Here is a 16,044-nt window from a genome sequence, read left to right as displayed (position 1 = left end):
GATGTGCCGCTGCACCTGAGCTCTTTAACTGTGTAATAGACCACATCCTGAATAAAAGACAGCATGTGCAGCCATTTGGCATAGACTTTGCTGGAAGAGTTCTTTCAGACGTCGAATTTGCCGACGACGTGGCGCGAATATGCGAAAACATTAGTGACCTCAAAACTACACTGGGAACACTGGCCTCTGCCGCTGAGAAATTCGGTCTGAAAATAAATTGGTCGAAGACCAAGATAATGCCCGTTGAAAAAAAGCCGTCCAACCCCCTGTCATCTGTGGAAATTTGTGCCCAGACTGTAGAGGTAGTCAAGCAGTTTACCTACCTTGGTTCAATTGTCTGCTCAAACGGAAGCCTAGATGCCGAAATATCATCAAGAGCGGCAAAAGAGAACTCTGTCTTCGGTCACCTTCTAAAAACGGTCTTCCATAAACCCCAGATCAGCTGTCTCACCAAAGCTCGAATATATTCTGCTTTGGTTGCCAGCGTTATGCTCTATTCTGCTGAGACTTGGTCGCTGACTCAGACACAGACGCTGAAGGTAGATGCCATCCAGACGAAAAAACTTCGAAAAATCGAAGGCTCCCGATGGCCCGACAGGGTCCGAAATTCGGAAATCCTCAGGTCCTTCAAACTCCCAACCCTGTCCGAGCAGCTTGAGTCTCGCTCGCTGCGTTGGTATGGTCATCTGCTCCGTCTGCCTGCCCAAACACCCGCGCGACTCATCTTCGATTTCGACCCAGCCGCAAACGGCTGGAGGCGTCCTAGGGGAAGACCACGCACCAGATGGGCGGACTTCATCCGTGATCGGCTCGCCTCCAGAAACATCAACCCGGCTGAAATGACAACCCTCGCCCTGAACCGACCACTCTGGAGAGGACTGACGGCGCTGACGATTGGTTCCCTCTACGCTGGCGACGCTGCCGAGCAAGAGCTTTAAGTAAGTAAGTAAGTAAGATTTAGATCGTAACTTTTAGTAAAACATTTGTTATATATATATCATAATCGAAAGGCTTTCCACCAATAGGAATTATTTGATGATTATGTAAACCAGATCTATATACCGTATTATATTTCTTTCATATATTCCATTTGAAAGATTTTTCTCAGGAATGAGTTTTTTGATGATTAGATAAATTGGAACCTGATGTAAAAGATTTGTTACAAATATCATATTCAAAAGGTTTCTCTACAGTATGAGCACCTTTATGATAAGATAAACTCTTCCTTGAAGTAAAACGTTTCTTACATATATCACATTCAAAGAGTTTTTCTCCCGTATGAATTCTTCGGTGAACAGATAAATCGGAACGTGAAGTAAAACATTTCTTACAAATATCACATTCGAAAGGTTTTTCTCCTGTATGAGTTCTTTGATGACGATATAAATGGGAACTATAAGAAAAACATTTCTTACAAATATCACATTTAAAAGGATTTTCTCCCGTATGAGTTCTTTGATGAATAGATAAAGTGGTACCTCTAGTAAAATGTTTCTCACATACATCACATTTGAAAGGTTTTTCTCCAGTATGAGTTCTTTGATGAACAGACAAACGGGAACTATAAGTAAAACATTTTTTACAAATATCACATTTGAAAGGTTTCTCTCCAGTATGAATTCTATGATGACTAGATAAACTGGAACTATAAGGAAAGTATTTCTTACAAATATCACATTCAAAAGGTTTTTCTCCAGTATGAGTTATTTTATGGTAAGACAAACCTGAACTCTGATTAAAACGTTTCTTACATATATCACATTCGAAAGGTTTTTCTCCAGTATGATTTCTTTGATGAATAAATAGACTGGCTTTTCGGCGGAATCTTTTCTCACATATATCACATTCAAACGGTTGTTCTCCAGTATGAGTTCTTTAATTAGTAGATACCTCGACACTTGTAGTAAACCGTTTCTCACATATATCACACTCAAAAGGAAGTTTTCTAGTATAAGATACTTCTTGTTTCGTAAGATCACTTTCAGCAAATCCTAAAATATGACTTGGCATCTCATTTTGACAATCCAAATCCACTTCATTTTTTAACCATATGCTTGCAAAACCTGGTTGATTCGGTAACTCAGGTCCTTCTTTGCTGACATCATTATCATGCAACTTTACAATAGGGAGATCTAAAAAAATATAAAATTTGCTCAAAATAAATCAACAAACATGTATTTTTAACCCTTTTTTTATTTAGTACACAACTTAGCTTTCGACATTTTTAGCCTTACACAGTTATTATAATGGCTCTTAAATCGGTATTTAATTTATAACAGCCAATTTGAGGCATTATTGTTATAACACTCCAAGTTCTGTATTACCTTCTTTATTCAATAATTCAAAAGTCTGGTTGTACATTAATTTATTAAAGGTGGGTTTGTCTAAAAAAAGCATCTCCGTGCTGTAATATACATGTACTATATCAACCCCTACTCTTATCGATTACCGTAGTTTCTTCAAATAAGTCAATCATATTTATCTCTATAATTTTTTTTATATTTTGGTAATACAATATAATACTGTAAATAATTCGACACTACATCCTAAAAGTTTCTTAAGGATGGTAAAAGCAATCATGGATTTGTCTTAAGAGAAAATTACTGATTTCTGATCATTTTATCAAGCTCTTTCTAACCAAATCTTCCACAGTTACATTTGTTTTATATTTTCAAATATACCTTAATATATTCTTAACTATATATAATTATATATCTTAATATATCCCTAATTTCAAGAAGGTAGACATTGTAGGTGTGGTAGGTAGGAAGGTAGAAAGGTTTCACCTCATCCCTCTTTTTACTACCACTAAGGTGTAAAATAAATTTTTTTCGTGAAAAATCAAGGCGTTTCTGGTGATCAAAAAGCTAATATCGTAAACTATACTAGTAGCCAGAAAAAAAACACAAGCAAATCAATTCTCAAAGAACTACCTCCACCTACAACATATCAGCAATGAAATATACACTGTACAATATGCAACAATTGTGATTATCCTGAATACAAAGAATTGTCATCTCTGTCTTACGAATCCAAAGGCTGCAGGTACCCAAGAGGGGTTTTAGAAAAATCATTTAAAAAAAAGTACTAAACAATTTTAAAGCAATTGGTGCGACGTCATCGGGCAAACTTTACTTTCAATTTAATAAAAAGACGGTATTTTAAAAAAAGCTCCATTTTTCAATAGCTCTTGAGGATTGAACGCCATACTAAGGCGTTTCTAGAAGAGAATGATTAAACTATGGAGTTGGGCATTTGAATATTATTCAGGTATAGGGTAAAGGCACCGATGATTCGACAGAGCAATTTCGGAACGACTGTCGAAATTTTCCTTCAAAACCGGATAACTCTGCTTAGCCGTGACTTAGAGGGCCATCTCTTCGAGCCGTCGTTATATTTCGACGGTGTGAAATGTGGACACTATATCCGGTACACCCAGATAAGAAAAGAACATTCAATTTGGTCAGTTTCCTGTTTTCGACACGAAAGGAGCTCCCGACAATTTTTCAGGTATGTAATGTTCAAACTGTCATTACTTGATTATTTATTGCAAGAATAAGATGGGATAAGCACCAATGTATCGAGATACATCTGATCTTCTCTGAAATGTAGCCACATTAGCTTTTTCTTGATAAAATTAAATGAAAATGGCGATGGAAATTGCATTGTCGAAACTAGGTTCCAAGAGTCGAAAATTCTTGTTCGATGTAGTGGAATACCAGTCGGACTAAAAATGTTCCCTCAGCCACATTCAAGCGTAAATATCGGCTTCTATCAAGGGATTTATTTCTTTGGCGAATATCTCGTAGTAACCTTGTTGAAATTTTGGACAGACAGCAACAGGCCCTGTCGAAATATAGGTGACTTTGTTGAAACTTCACTGAACATGTAAAACAGATGAGAAATAATAGGTGGCGAAATCCCAGGATCCACTGACGAAACCATAGACACCATAGCTGTCGAATTTACGGGTGCTTTCTGCGCAACGAGAGATTTTGATGATTATTATTTCTAATAATATTTCAGATGAAAGAACATTTAAACAAAAGATTTTTTTTAAACTTTGAAGTTTTACTTACAGACACTGTATTTTTCCATCATCTGAGAAACTGCAACATGGCCTCATACCATGCAGTGGAGTAAATTGCTATGGGCCAGGGGGGGGACAGTTGCCCCCCAGACCTCGTTTTGCATCCCCCCCCCAGACCTGATTTTGCCCCCCCCCCCATATTTTTTAGATTATACCCTTATTTATCCTTCATCCAAATAAAAAATACAAATTTTATCGAATACAAAATCTTATATGAAATGAAGCGTAGCCCTGAGCCTCGTGTTTTCTCTAGCATTGTCAAGCAAAGATAGTATTGAATGAATTCATTTGTTGAATAAGAGTGTGTGATGAGTCAGAAAAAAATAATCGATATTTGTATACCTAGTCAACTGGCTAAAAAAGCTATGTTGGTGGATAGTGTAGCAGCAACCTAGGCACCAACAGAAGCTGGCCCAAGTGAGGTGTGTAATTTTACCATTTATGGTTTGACTAATATAAACTTATAGCCTTTGCTTCATTCAATAAATTCCATGCGGACTAAAGTTTAGCCTACAGAAGTAAGATCTTAATTTCACGCTACAACTTTGGATTAATGTATAAATCGCAAATTTTGTGGGGAAAATCATAGAACCTAGCATATAACAAACAATTATAGATATAGAGGTGTCATTCAAGGAGGGAGGGGGGGGTGGCAGGCTAGGACTTCAGAGATGACTACAGGGACTACAGCCTGATTTATCAGACATGATTTATGGCAAAGAGTTTTGGAAGAGCTTAAGAGAATGAAATAGCATTAAATACTTTCCTAATGCCCAGCCATTTTTTCTAGGCGGCCGCTCACTATTATTTAGGCCTCTGGTTATATTCCCAGCCTACAAACTGGGTATGGCACAAAAAAGGAACGACAAAGAGCTAAATTACATTTGAGTTGACAGTTTTATTATAAATAAAAATTGCTCTTCTGAGACAAAATTCTACTTCTTAAAGTTAAATTGGCTGTTATTGCGAGGCATTCACTTCACTTCAGCGTGCTTCATCCGAAACAAAATTTACGACTTGCCCTCCTAGATTTTGCTGATAAGCTAGATAAGTACGAGAATTTTGTTGTATTGAGTTGCTAAGTTTCTTATTCGGATTATATTATCGTTTAATCTAGGAAATTCTACTCGTAGTTAAACAGACAAAAAACGATATATATGTTTTAACCCTTTTAAATTTCAGTTGACTAGCTTAGACTATTTTACCGAATTCTAAAAACTGAAAATTTGAGCATTTGAAGGCGCTTAAACATGCAGAAGATGCTAAAGCGTATTAAATGATCAGTCGAAAGATATTTGTATGTTATCGTCAATTTTGGCGGAAATAAAGCTATTAATATAAATGAGAGAAAAAGCACCCTATTTAAAAGACCACCCCGTTATTAATCATGAAATAACAAAAACGAAAACTATTAAGGGCAAAATTACAATACTTAACACTACACAGTAGCAGAAAAACTAAACAGAAACTAGGAGCAGGGGTGTCACTATCACTCTTTTGGGGGGAGGGGGGGCGAGCACGACGAAAGTTTTACAACAAAACCAAAACTGTACCGAAGGAAAAAAAGTTTAGAGTGGCGAAAGTTTCTGTATAAAGGGAAGTAAATGGCTTGAAAACAGTATTTTTTGCTGCGGAGCGTTGGAAATTCTAGAAATATTTCACTAAGAAAGTCTATTATTCCTTATGTCTCCTAGACACCTATTAAAGGGAACAATTCTTTCAGAGCTATCGCCGTCTGAATAAAGTTAAAATGTTTAAAAGCAAAAGCACTGGATATTTTTCTACGGTGGAAGTGCAGCCGATGCATCGGATACGATATTGAGGGGCAATCTTGACATCTCCGACCATAAAAGGGAGGCACCCAACCAGCCAAAGCCAGCCGAATACCCCAAAACAAACGGTCGCCGTTTTTCTGTTAAAGCCTATGATAAAAAACCATGGGTAGAATATTCTATTAAAGAAGACGGCATCTACTGCTTTTGCTGTCGGCACTTTTCTTTAACAAGAAGTCATGGAAATACTTCTGATATTGTAGTGTTTGTCGACACAGGAATGAATAACTGGAAAAAGCTATTCGAAAGGATTGAAAAACACGAGGCTTCAGAAGCTCATAACGAAGCAAATCGCAGCTGGACAAAATATAAAGCAATTGAGTGTGGCACATCTGAGTCAATAGCTACAACTCTATTCAAATCGGAAGGAAGCCATAGCGGATAATCACCTGCATATAGTCACACTTACGAAAGTGGCATGTGCCCTAGCATGCCAAGAGCTCCCATTTCGAGGTCATGATGAACGCGAAGACTCACACAATCGAGGTAATTTTATAGAAATACTAGAAATGATGACAGAGGGAAACCCAGATCTCAGCAAAAAACTAAACCGTCGGTATGGAAGCTATTTGAGTCCCGACTACCAAAATAGTCTTATAAGCATACTGGCTGACCTCTTGCGAGAACAAACAAGATGCTCTATTAAGAAATGTTGGGCAATCTGCGCAGATGAAACGAAAGATCTGTCGAAAAAAGAGCAGCAGGGTTTAATTATTCGGTTTATTGATAGTAATGCTACTGCGCTTCGCGCCAGAAAACCCTGTTCTAGGCCTTCACTCAATTCAATTCTTAACAAAACAAAATGACATTTCCTAATTCTAAATTTTCTTTTTTGGCTTAGACCTTTCACAGCACAATATTTGTTTTTAAGTGATTTGCTTTCCTAAAAAGGAGTCTAAGAGGTCCAATATAAGGGATAATACATTTTTAAATAATATTTCAAAAATATCCGCTACTTCGCGGCAGGAAATGCTCTTTCCAAGCCATCCACTCGCTCTGAATTAGAAACTTTCACCAATTCAAACTTTATTTCTTTTTTTTACTTTTTTTTTAACAGAATATAATCAGCATAGTTTTGTACTTTCCTCAAAAAGTTAAAGTGAAAATTTGCAAATTTTCTTCCGTGAGGTGGCAAAAATTTTTGACGTTTGCCCCCCCCCTAGAATTTTTCTGAATTTACGCCACTGATACCATATTTATATTTTAGGATACCTCCACCACGAGAAATGAAGAGGCTGCAGTACAAATTTGTCCGAAATTCCAAGTCTAGAGAGAAGTCAACTGAAGACAGTGACTGGTCAGAAGATGAACGTCAAAAACGCCGTAAAACCGAGCACTGTCGTTTGAAGAAAAAAATAAAAATAATAAGAAAGATGAAGAAATCTCGCCAGAAACACAAGAAAACCAAAAAAGCCAAGAAGAAAATTGGGGACAGAAGAATGAAAAGAGATTCTGATGATACCAAGAGTGACTCTCAGTCTAGCAGTGATCATGAATCTAGCAGTGATTCCGTTTCTAGCAGCGATACTTCCGACCGGAGCTTGGAGTCTTTAGATTCTAGTGATGCAAAAAGTAAAACTGGCGAAGTCGGTGATACTACAGACGAGTGTGAGAATCAGTGCAATCAAGACAATCAAGGGAAACGAGACAAAAAATCAAGTAGACACAAGCCTGAAGAAGAAATGACTCGCGGCCGATACAAGAAGAATTATTGTCGAACAGCCTTGGAAAAAGCATTGCATGAGTATTTGACACAAAGACATCGATGTCTGAACTATCGCGGAACTTTGGAATTCCCAAAACTACAATCATCTCAGCTATGCAAAGAGATGCTTCTCGCAACAGAAAACGTACCCATATGGGACCAACCTATTTCAGTGAAGCAGAAGAGAAAAAAAATGGTCGAGTTTGCTACTGACTACCGAAAACGAGGATTTCCTATCGTGAAAGCCGATCTTATGGACACGGCTGAGCTCTGCCTTAAAAAGTCTGGTGGAAAGATAAAAGGAAAAGATGGTATAACGAAGAGGTGGTGCTATAACTTCATGAAACGACACCCGGAACTTACTCTGCGAACAGTAGAAAGTGTGCACGGCGGACATTCTAAGGTGACAAGGGAGAAAAAAGAAGGTTGGTTTGAGAATCATGAAACTTACTTGAAACAAAAGGGATACCCTCCGATGGAGACCGTGAAGCCTCAGCAAGTCTGGAACTGTGATGAGACGGCTTTCCTATTCCTTCCCCACGGAAAAGTAGTCATTGCAGAACGAGATTCCAGGCAAGTTGTAAGGAACACAGGAGGCAATGAAAAAACTAGTCTTACTGTACTTTTTTGTGTGTCCGCAGATGGAAATCAGTGCCCAGAGTTCATTGTCTATTCGTACAAGTCGTGCTGAGTTTCCAAAGATCTGAAAGATGCTTGCCCCGAAGGTGTATACCAGACTGCATCTGAAACAGGATGGAAGAGAGCTGAAACTTTCTTAGAATTTGTTACTCAAGTCTTCATACTACCTTGGACGAAAAAGGAGTTCCGAAGCCAGTGTTCTTGTTGTTAGATGGGCAAGCATCCCACCTTTCTCTGCCACTTAGCGAGGAGTGTGAAAGCCATGGGATCGAACTCGTATGCCTTCCACCAAACGCCACGTTTGTCATGCAGCCTCTAGACGTAGCGGTGTTCAAGTCCTTGAAGACATTTTGGACCGAGTTTAACCAAAAAAAAAAGAAGCGTGATGCCGTGCTTGAGAAGTCAAAGCATGAAGTTACCAAAGGAAATATCGCTTGCCTGCTGAAGGAGTGCTTCGGGCCTTCACTTTCACCGGCACTTCTTACCAAGTCATTCGAAGTATGTGGGATTTACCCGTGGAACAGAAAAAACGTTAGATACGGAAAACTTGTTTCAGAAGGTTTGCCGGCCCCTGAGCAAGTTGACATCTCAGTTTACACTGAATCTCAAGAGACACCGGGTCCTGTTTCAGATCCTTCTGGCTATAAAAAGGCAGTGGGTCCTGAAGTGTCAGCGATGGCTTCGTTGGCGGCTTTTCTTGACCCGCAAAACATTAGAACTTTTTGAAAAGTCCTATCCTGGAAACCTACTTGACCGACTGGACGATAAGTCGACCGGCTTATACGAGTTGTGGAAGCGAATCAAATCTGCCTCACCGACAGGGCCACGGTGGCACACCCCCCTCAAGATGGCGCCTGAGATTGCGGCAGTGTTAACACCACCAACGGCACCTAAAGCAGCTACTTCCGGAACGGTAAGGAGGAAATTCTATCAACATCTTTCCAATCCCGACTATCGCATTGCGAAAGCCAAAAGAGGAAGTAAAGCTCGCAATGAGGCAATAGTCGAAGATGACAAGTCTCAATCATTTTCTGCATCTGACTCCAAAATTCCGCCACCTGTCGGATCGGAAGTTGAACCGCAACTCAACCAATACTATGTCGTTTTCTTTAGCGACAAAAAAAGCGAGGTGCCATATTTTGTCGGTAGGATTCTGGACTTTACAGACGAAGCACAGTCAAAACTAAAATTTTTGAAGTGGATTAAAATGGCAGATCATAATTTGAAATGGCCGAATGTTGACGACATTTACACTGTGAACAATGAAGAAATCTTTGCTGAGCCGTTAAAGCTGACAGGAAGCAGTCCGTTCCAGATAGCGATTGGAGATGCTATTCCTGTAGCATATAGGCAACACTGTGAAAAAAAGAAGTCATGTGACCTAGGTCACAGGATTAGGCCTACACTCCATGTGATTATCCACGTTTGTTCCTATATTTGAAACACTTTTGTCGGTTTTATTGCTTCTACTATCTGAATGGTGTTTTATACTTTTATAAATTAAACGAAGTTGAAGAGAAACTAAGAAACGAAGTAACAAGAACAGGCACGTCGAATATATCAGGTTCTGCCCACAAGCATTCCCAAAGTATTTCGACACGTGTCGAATTGGGTTCCGACTTGCGTCGAAAACAGGTTGTTTTATTTGTGTCAAATTTGTAGGTGAAAACGCTCCGATTTCAGAAAATCGGAGTTTTGTACCCTTTTCTGATAAAACTTCAAATTGCTAATCAAACGGTTAGATTCCTAGATGTTTTTCCTACACTCTCAGACCCTTTTCAAACCAAAATTCTTAGATTAAGCCTTCTTGAGTAGAAAAAGTGTTTTTTTTTTTTTACAAAAACTGTCGAATCATCGGTGCCTTTACCCTATTTTACATAAAAAGCGTATTATTTTTTTGTTTTTACATATAGCTAAATCCATATTTTAAAAATTTTAAAAAAGTTCTAATAAGTTCAAAAACCTTTCTCACTTTCTCATAATACATTCAAACGGTTTTCCTCCAGTATGAGCTCTATGATGACGAGATAAGCTGACACTTTTAGTAAACAATTTCTTATATATATATCATTCGAAAGCTCTTTTTATAGCATGAGATACTTCTTGTTTCGTCACATCATTTTCAGTAAACCCAAAAATATGACTTGGCATCTCATTTAAACAATCCAAATCCACTTCATTTTTTAACCATATGCTTGCAAAACCTGGTTGGCTAGGTAACTATAACAACCAATTTGAGGCATTATTCTTATAACAGTCCAAATTCTGTATTCCTTTCTTTAACCGATAATTCAAAATTCTGGTTCTACTTCAATTTATTAAAGGTGGGTTTGTCAAAAAAAAACATCTCTCCACTGTAAACATCTCCATGAACTATATAAACACCTATTCTTATTAATTACCGTAGTTTCTTACGGTAATTGCTTTAAATAGCCGTTGATTTTTAAATAACCCTGAAGAATTGAACCCTAAAAGATCATCTAACTCTTCGGCGACAGTGTTGCATTAAAATCAAACGAAAAAAAGACGTTTCTAGAAAAGAATGATTAAACTATGGAATAGTGCATTTGCATATTATTAAGGTATATTTGCCAAAAAAGACATATTGTTTTTTTGTTTTTACATATAGATAAATTCACATTTAAAAAATTGTAAATAAGTTATTATAAGTTCCAAAAGCTAAAAAAAGTTCCAAATAGAATTGAGTGGGTTGTGTTATTCAGGGATTTAATGGAATACGAAATTTTATTTCTTAATAATTGAAACCATCTGGGGCTATTATTTACTCAATAGTTAGTTTTTCGGATGCAACCAGTGTACTCAGATGAAATACACGCCCCGCCACAGTTTCAAAGAAAGTTTAAGATACACCTTCAAACTTTGAACATGTTAAAAAACAGGATGAGATCGAGACATTTAAAGCATACCTTTGTCCCCGTCAATGTTAGACTCCAATTTAATATAGTCAGCATTATGTTGAAAATTTGAAGAGAAGCCAGGAGAAACAGCAAACAAATTTACTTCATTTCTCATTAATAATATAGGATGTGCTTTTACAAAAATATTTTGGTCATCATTTGGGGATGTGTTTTCGGCTTCTAGAAAAATTAAAGTAAAACTCAAATAAAACTCTCACAACGAAACGATCCAGTTAGTCATACAGCATTTAAAATACCACACAATTTTTGTATGGTTGCTCATGAATGAGTAAAAGTAAATTCATCATCTCAGCATGTAGACCCCCATATTTTTTCCAGCTGCAGCAAAATTATACAGCTATTTATAAAGAAATTTCTGGTGCATATATATCTCTACCAATCGTGCACCAAACCACTCTCTAGATCACATTGTGGCGTTTTTTTGTGGACAGTCAAAACTTCCCTTCACAGGAATGCAGATAATCTGGTATTGTAATTTCTTATTCTTTGGTATTAAAGCTTTTACACATACGCAACGGTAAGAATACCTACAAACGTCCTCCGACGTCTATTATTATGATGACTCCCCTTCACAAAAATGCAGATGGTAAGGTATCGTAATGTTTTATCTTTTGGTATGAAAGCTTTTACCAATTGGTAATGCTAACAACCCCCATCGTCCATCCCCCCCCCTGCGCTCGGCCTCTACCCACACTCTTCCGGACAAATTTCCACAGTCCCCCTTTTGCCTTGTCCAGTCTGTCACAAAGCACAGTTGACGAGTAAAATTAAATAGATAACACAATGGTTGAGGTGGTTACAAACATCACAATCAAGGATGAAAATGAGTTTTAAGAGGTCCTTTCAAGGAGCTCCAAAAAGAGAAAAAAAATCTGACCCAACAAAAGAATTCCCCACCCCTTGCATCAACCAAACCTGGGAAAATATTTAAAAATATCTTCTGATAAAAATCCTTTTCAGATAAAAAAATAACACTAATAAGGGTGCCAATTTTCAAATCAATAAAAGCTAGATTTTCATTAAACATCAATCGTTATACATCTTTACTCATAGCTGTCCAAGATACCAAATCAACCGAAAACTTACTAAAGTTAAAATCCCTATTTGATATCCCAATAAAGTCGGACCTCAGGACCCCAACTAAAATAGTTGTGTGCAACATTCCTCCAGGCTGCCGTGCAAAAAGTAGGGAAGCAAAGTAGCAAGGTTGCTTGTTACTTTTCAAATTTGTTGTCAGATTTTGCCTAAGAAATACCAGTTCTGCATATAAAAGTAATTTTCGCTCAAAAAAAAGTTATCAAAACACGAGTTATACTACACCGTGCAAAAAGTGGTGTAGCATAGTAGCAATGCTACTTGGCACATTTTGAGGTCTAGTAAAATTTGTTGGCATATTTTGTCTGAAAATACCAGTGCTTCCTCTATCCCCCAGTTTTTGGGGATTTCCCTAAAAATCTGTTTTCTCGAAAAAAGTCGGCTCCCCAAAAATCCGCTTTCATTCAGGGTTGCCACCCATAGTGATTTATCACTAGTGACTATCTAGTCCTAGTAGCTATCACTTAACTTGACATAATTTGTTTTACTACTTTCCGAAGTTTTGTCTGAATTATTTACTACACATCAAAAACCAGACATAGATCATTGAATTACTAACCTTTCTTCCTATGCTAGTAAAAGCATATTGTTTATATGACTAAATGATTTCATCAAAGATTCTCTTGTGACTCATGGTAAACAATTTCATTTTACACGTTTACGTTCAGTGTAATTCTGAGCATTGATGCAAAGAAGTTTATTTTAGACAACTGCACAGTGAGTTTAAATTTTGTCTTCTTTTGCTATTTTGCTTAATTTTCCGAGGCCTTAAAATTTATGAGAGTTAGATTGAAAAATTGTTCTAAAATGAAAAAGGAAAAGCATGGTACCTATGTCAAGACGGGGGAGGGAATTTCGTGATAAATTTGGATATATTTTCATTATCGAGCTATATATTAGATGAACATATCACTCGAGACCCATTTTAATGCTTTTTCAAAATATTACCTTCGTTTTACACAGAAATTAAATGAACCCTTTAAGATGATACCCTTTTTCTTATTTTGTGCAATTTAGTTTGAGTCTTATTTCCTTTTAGTCTAGGTTTTGGCATAATATATTAATCTTTAATACATAATAATTGAATGCGTGATATATTAAAGGGTATTTATGTATTGTACCGCCAACACTCAAGTTTATGCTGTTTAAAAATCAAGAACAAATCAGTTTTATCTGTTGGGTTTAAGAAACAATTAGCTTACGCTCAGTGGAAAACAAGGCACGGGTGACAGAATATATTGGAATTATATAATTTAGGCAATATATTTGCAAATTAATTAGGGGTGGGGGTTAGGTTACCCCCCCCCCCGCCATAGTGTGCAAATCGAAGTACATTTCCAAAATGTACTTCAAAGATTGGTAGAATTAAATCTTAGCTAGAAAAATATGTAAGATTGTCATCTTGCATTAAAATATTTAACAATAAGACAGCTACAAACGCACTTGTCATTTATATTCCGTCTTGGTTTGTCCCTCTCCATGTAGTCGCAGTAAACAACTATGAAACTAATTTAAAAGAAATCTGTCACATGAAAATGTTGCTACTTATTTGATATTTCTGTGTTCTATAGTAACATTCCTTAGAAATTCCAAAAAAGAGCCTGAAATCCTGACAAATCTTTTGTTTCTTTTCCAGGATAAAAAGTGCAGTGCAATTTTTTCAGTACAAAAAGTAAAGTACACTGGACAATAAATAAACACGTCTGTTAAACTTTTACATATAATCTAATTCATATAATGAATTGGCTAATTGATGTTGCATGTTTTTCAGGTCCAAAAAGCTTCACTGGTTAAGAAATACAAATGGATTTTATGTCCTTTTATGCTTTACTTCAAAAAATTGACCAAGTGTCTAAAGTAGTTATTTTGAAAACGTCCAATCTCTAGTGTCAAGCACAAAGTTCAATGGATGTCTGAACGCATCAGTTCAGTCGCTATTGAAAATATTCAAGGAAATTTATAGTCCCATGACCCAAGGTCCCTTTACAATTCAAATTATTTGGTCTATTAAGCACCATCCACAGGATCACCAAGTTGGAGAAAAGGTGGTATTATCTAGTTGTTTTTTGTTTACTAAAGGTAAGTTTTTTATTCTAAGGGTATAGTTTTTTGTTTACTAAGAGTAATCTACCCCAAAATCACTTCTGTCCTTAATTTATCAGAGTATCATTTAGTTCTTGGGCTAAGTATCAAGCCGAAAGCACTCCCTCGTCCCATTAATAGCATTGCAATAGTTATCTTCCATTACTCACCAATTTAAAATATTGATGTAAACGTAGATTAATGCAGGGCTTATAGGTAACTGCTGATTTTGTAATTTTTAGGTACCCCAATGCTGAAGTTTTTTCAGTTACTAACGGAAGTGACTTGGTAACAGGTAAATTTTCAATTCAGTCCTGTTTTGCTTAATTGTATTCAACAAAACTGCTAATTTTTACCAGTCTTGACTAGAGCAAAATCCTATATGGTGGGAAAAATTCAGCTGGGTCGTTCAAATTTTGGTAATAACAATAACAGTTCGTCAAATTTAGCAGTACAGTAATTTTTAAGGATTGAAATATATTTTGAGAAATTTTAAGAAGAGCCTAAAAAAGAATTACCATCAAATAGAAATAAAACTACACAAGTGATAACAATATTGTTAAAAACCATATACTAGGGACATGCAGTTCCTCCTCTCCCCTCTTTAACAAAGAGAAAATCATTTGTATCTTGTTATTGATTGTTTCTTTTCATGGCAATTTATTAGCATTTGATTCTGCAAATTTGTTAAGTTTAATTTAAGGCTGGATTCTTTTTTTAGGAAGCTGGACTTCTCTTCGATATACACAAGCTTGATAATGAAGAGATAGGAAAGGTTTAATAAAAGCTGAGGGGCTAGACATACTTTCAGACATTTGTGCTCTTTTTATTAGCTTCTAAAATTTCTGCCATTTGCCAACAGTTCAATCCTTATGTTAAAGTAAAAAAAAAAACTCTTTAAAACTCTTGGTTGAAAATTAAATGGGTTAAATACTTAATTTAAGGGTAATGGTAAATCAAATTAAATAAAGGGCTTGATTAGTAAAATTGAACTTTGAAAATTTCTTTGCAAAGAGTATTTTTAATTAATAACACTGTTATGTTTTATAGTTTTAGGTAAAGTAGCAGAAATAAGTGAGGAATGGTAAAAACTATCCTATTATTCAGCCAAAGCAGCACAAAAAGTAGCAAATTTACTCCACCACCCATAGTACCAATTACCTTGCTTAACAGCAGCAATACCAAGTAGCATGGGTTTTTCCATAGTTTGCCGATTGAACCAAAAACACACTCAGTCTCTTCAAGCTGTTGCAGGCAATTTGAAACCTCTAGAATCTAAATAATCAATTATCTATCATATGGTACTAAATGAAATAATTATATGGTATGGTATTTACCATATTTATATGGTGTCATATCTTCAAAAGGAGAACAAAACAAATGGAAAATAGTTAGGAGGTAAAAGCATGATAAGGGTAGAAATTCCCAACCCAGGGCCAATTTATTGAAAATCCTGTTTTCATAGTGACCAACTGCAATATAAATAGTCGTACTGTTAATGGCCTTGTACTAGAATGGGAGGACATCTACTCAGTAGCCCATTTGAGTGAAGATTGGAGGCTACTCACTGATGTGTGTATGCCTTTGTGTAAGAACTAAAGTTGAAGGTATTGTAAATGGTTTCGATTTTTTTTTCTACCCCCAAGGACAATCTATTCTATA

At 36.5% G+C, this 16,044-nt stretch overlaps 1 pseudogene across 1 annotated transcript; it reads right to left on the bottom strand.

The window, feature by feature from the left end:
• Nucleotides 1–718: 718 nt before the first annotated feature.
• Nucleotides 719–15,679, bottom strand: LOC148939007 (uncharacterized; annotated as a pseudogene). The gene is made up of 3 exons (XR_016143582.1): nt 15,544–15,679; nt 11,194–11,364; nt 719–2,132 (listed from the first exon to the last, which is right to left on the bottom strand). The product of XR_016143582.1 is annotated as an uncharacterized LOC148939007 (transcript).
• Nucleotides 15,680–16,044: the final 365 nt, after the last annotated feature.

This window comes from Artemia sp. Qi Xiang Cuo, unplaced genomic scaffold (assembly GCF_049724085.1).
Source record: "Artemia sp. Qi Xiang Cuo unplaced genomic scaffold, ASM4972408v1 HiC_scaffold_23, whole genome shotgun sequence".
NCBI lineage: Eukaryota > Metazoa > Arthropoda > Branchiopoda > Anostraca > Artemiidae > Artemia > Artemia sp. Qi Xiang Cuo.
The sequence above is the reverse complement of the archived record's forward strand: the minus strand, read 5'-3'. Positions and strand labels throughout refer to the sequence as shown.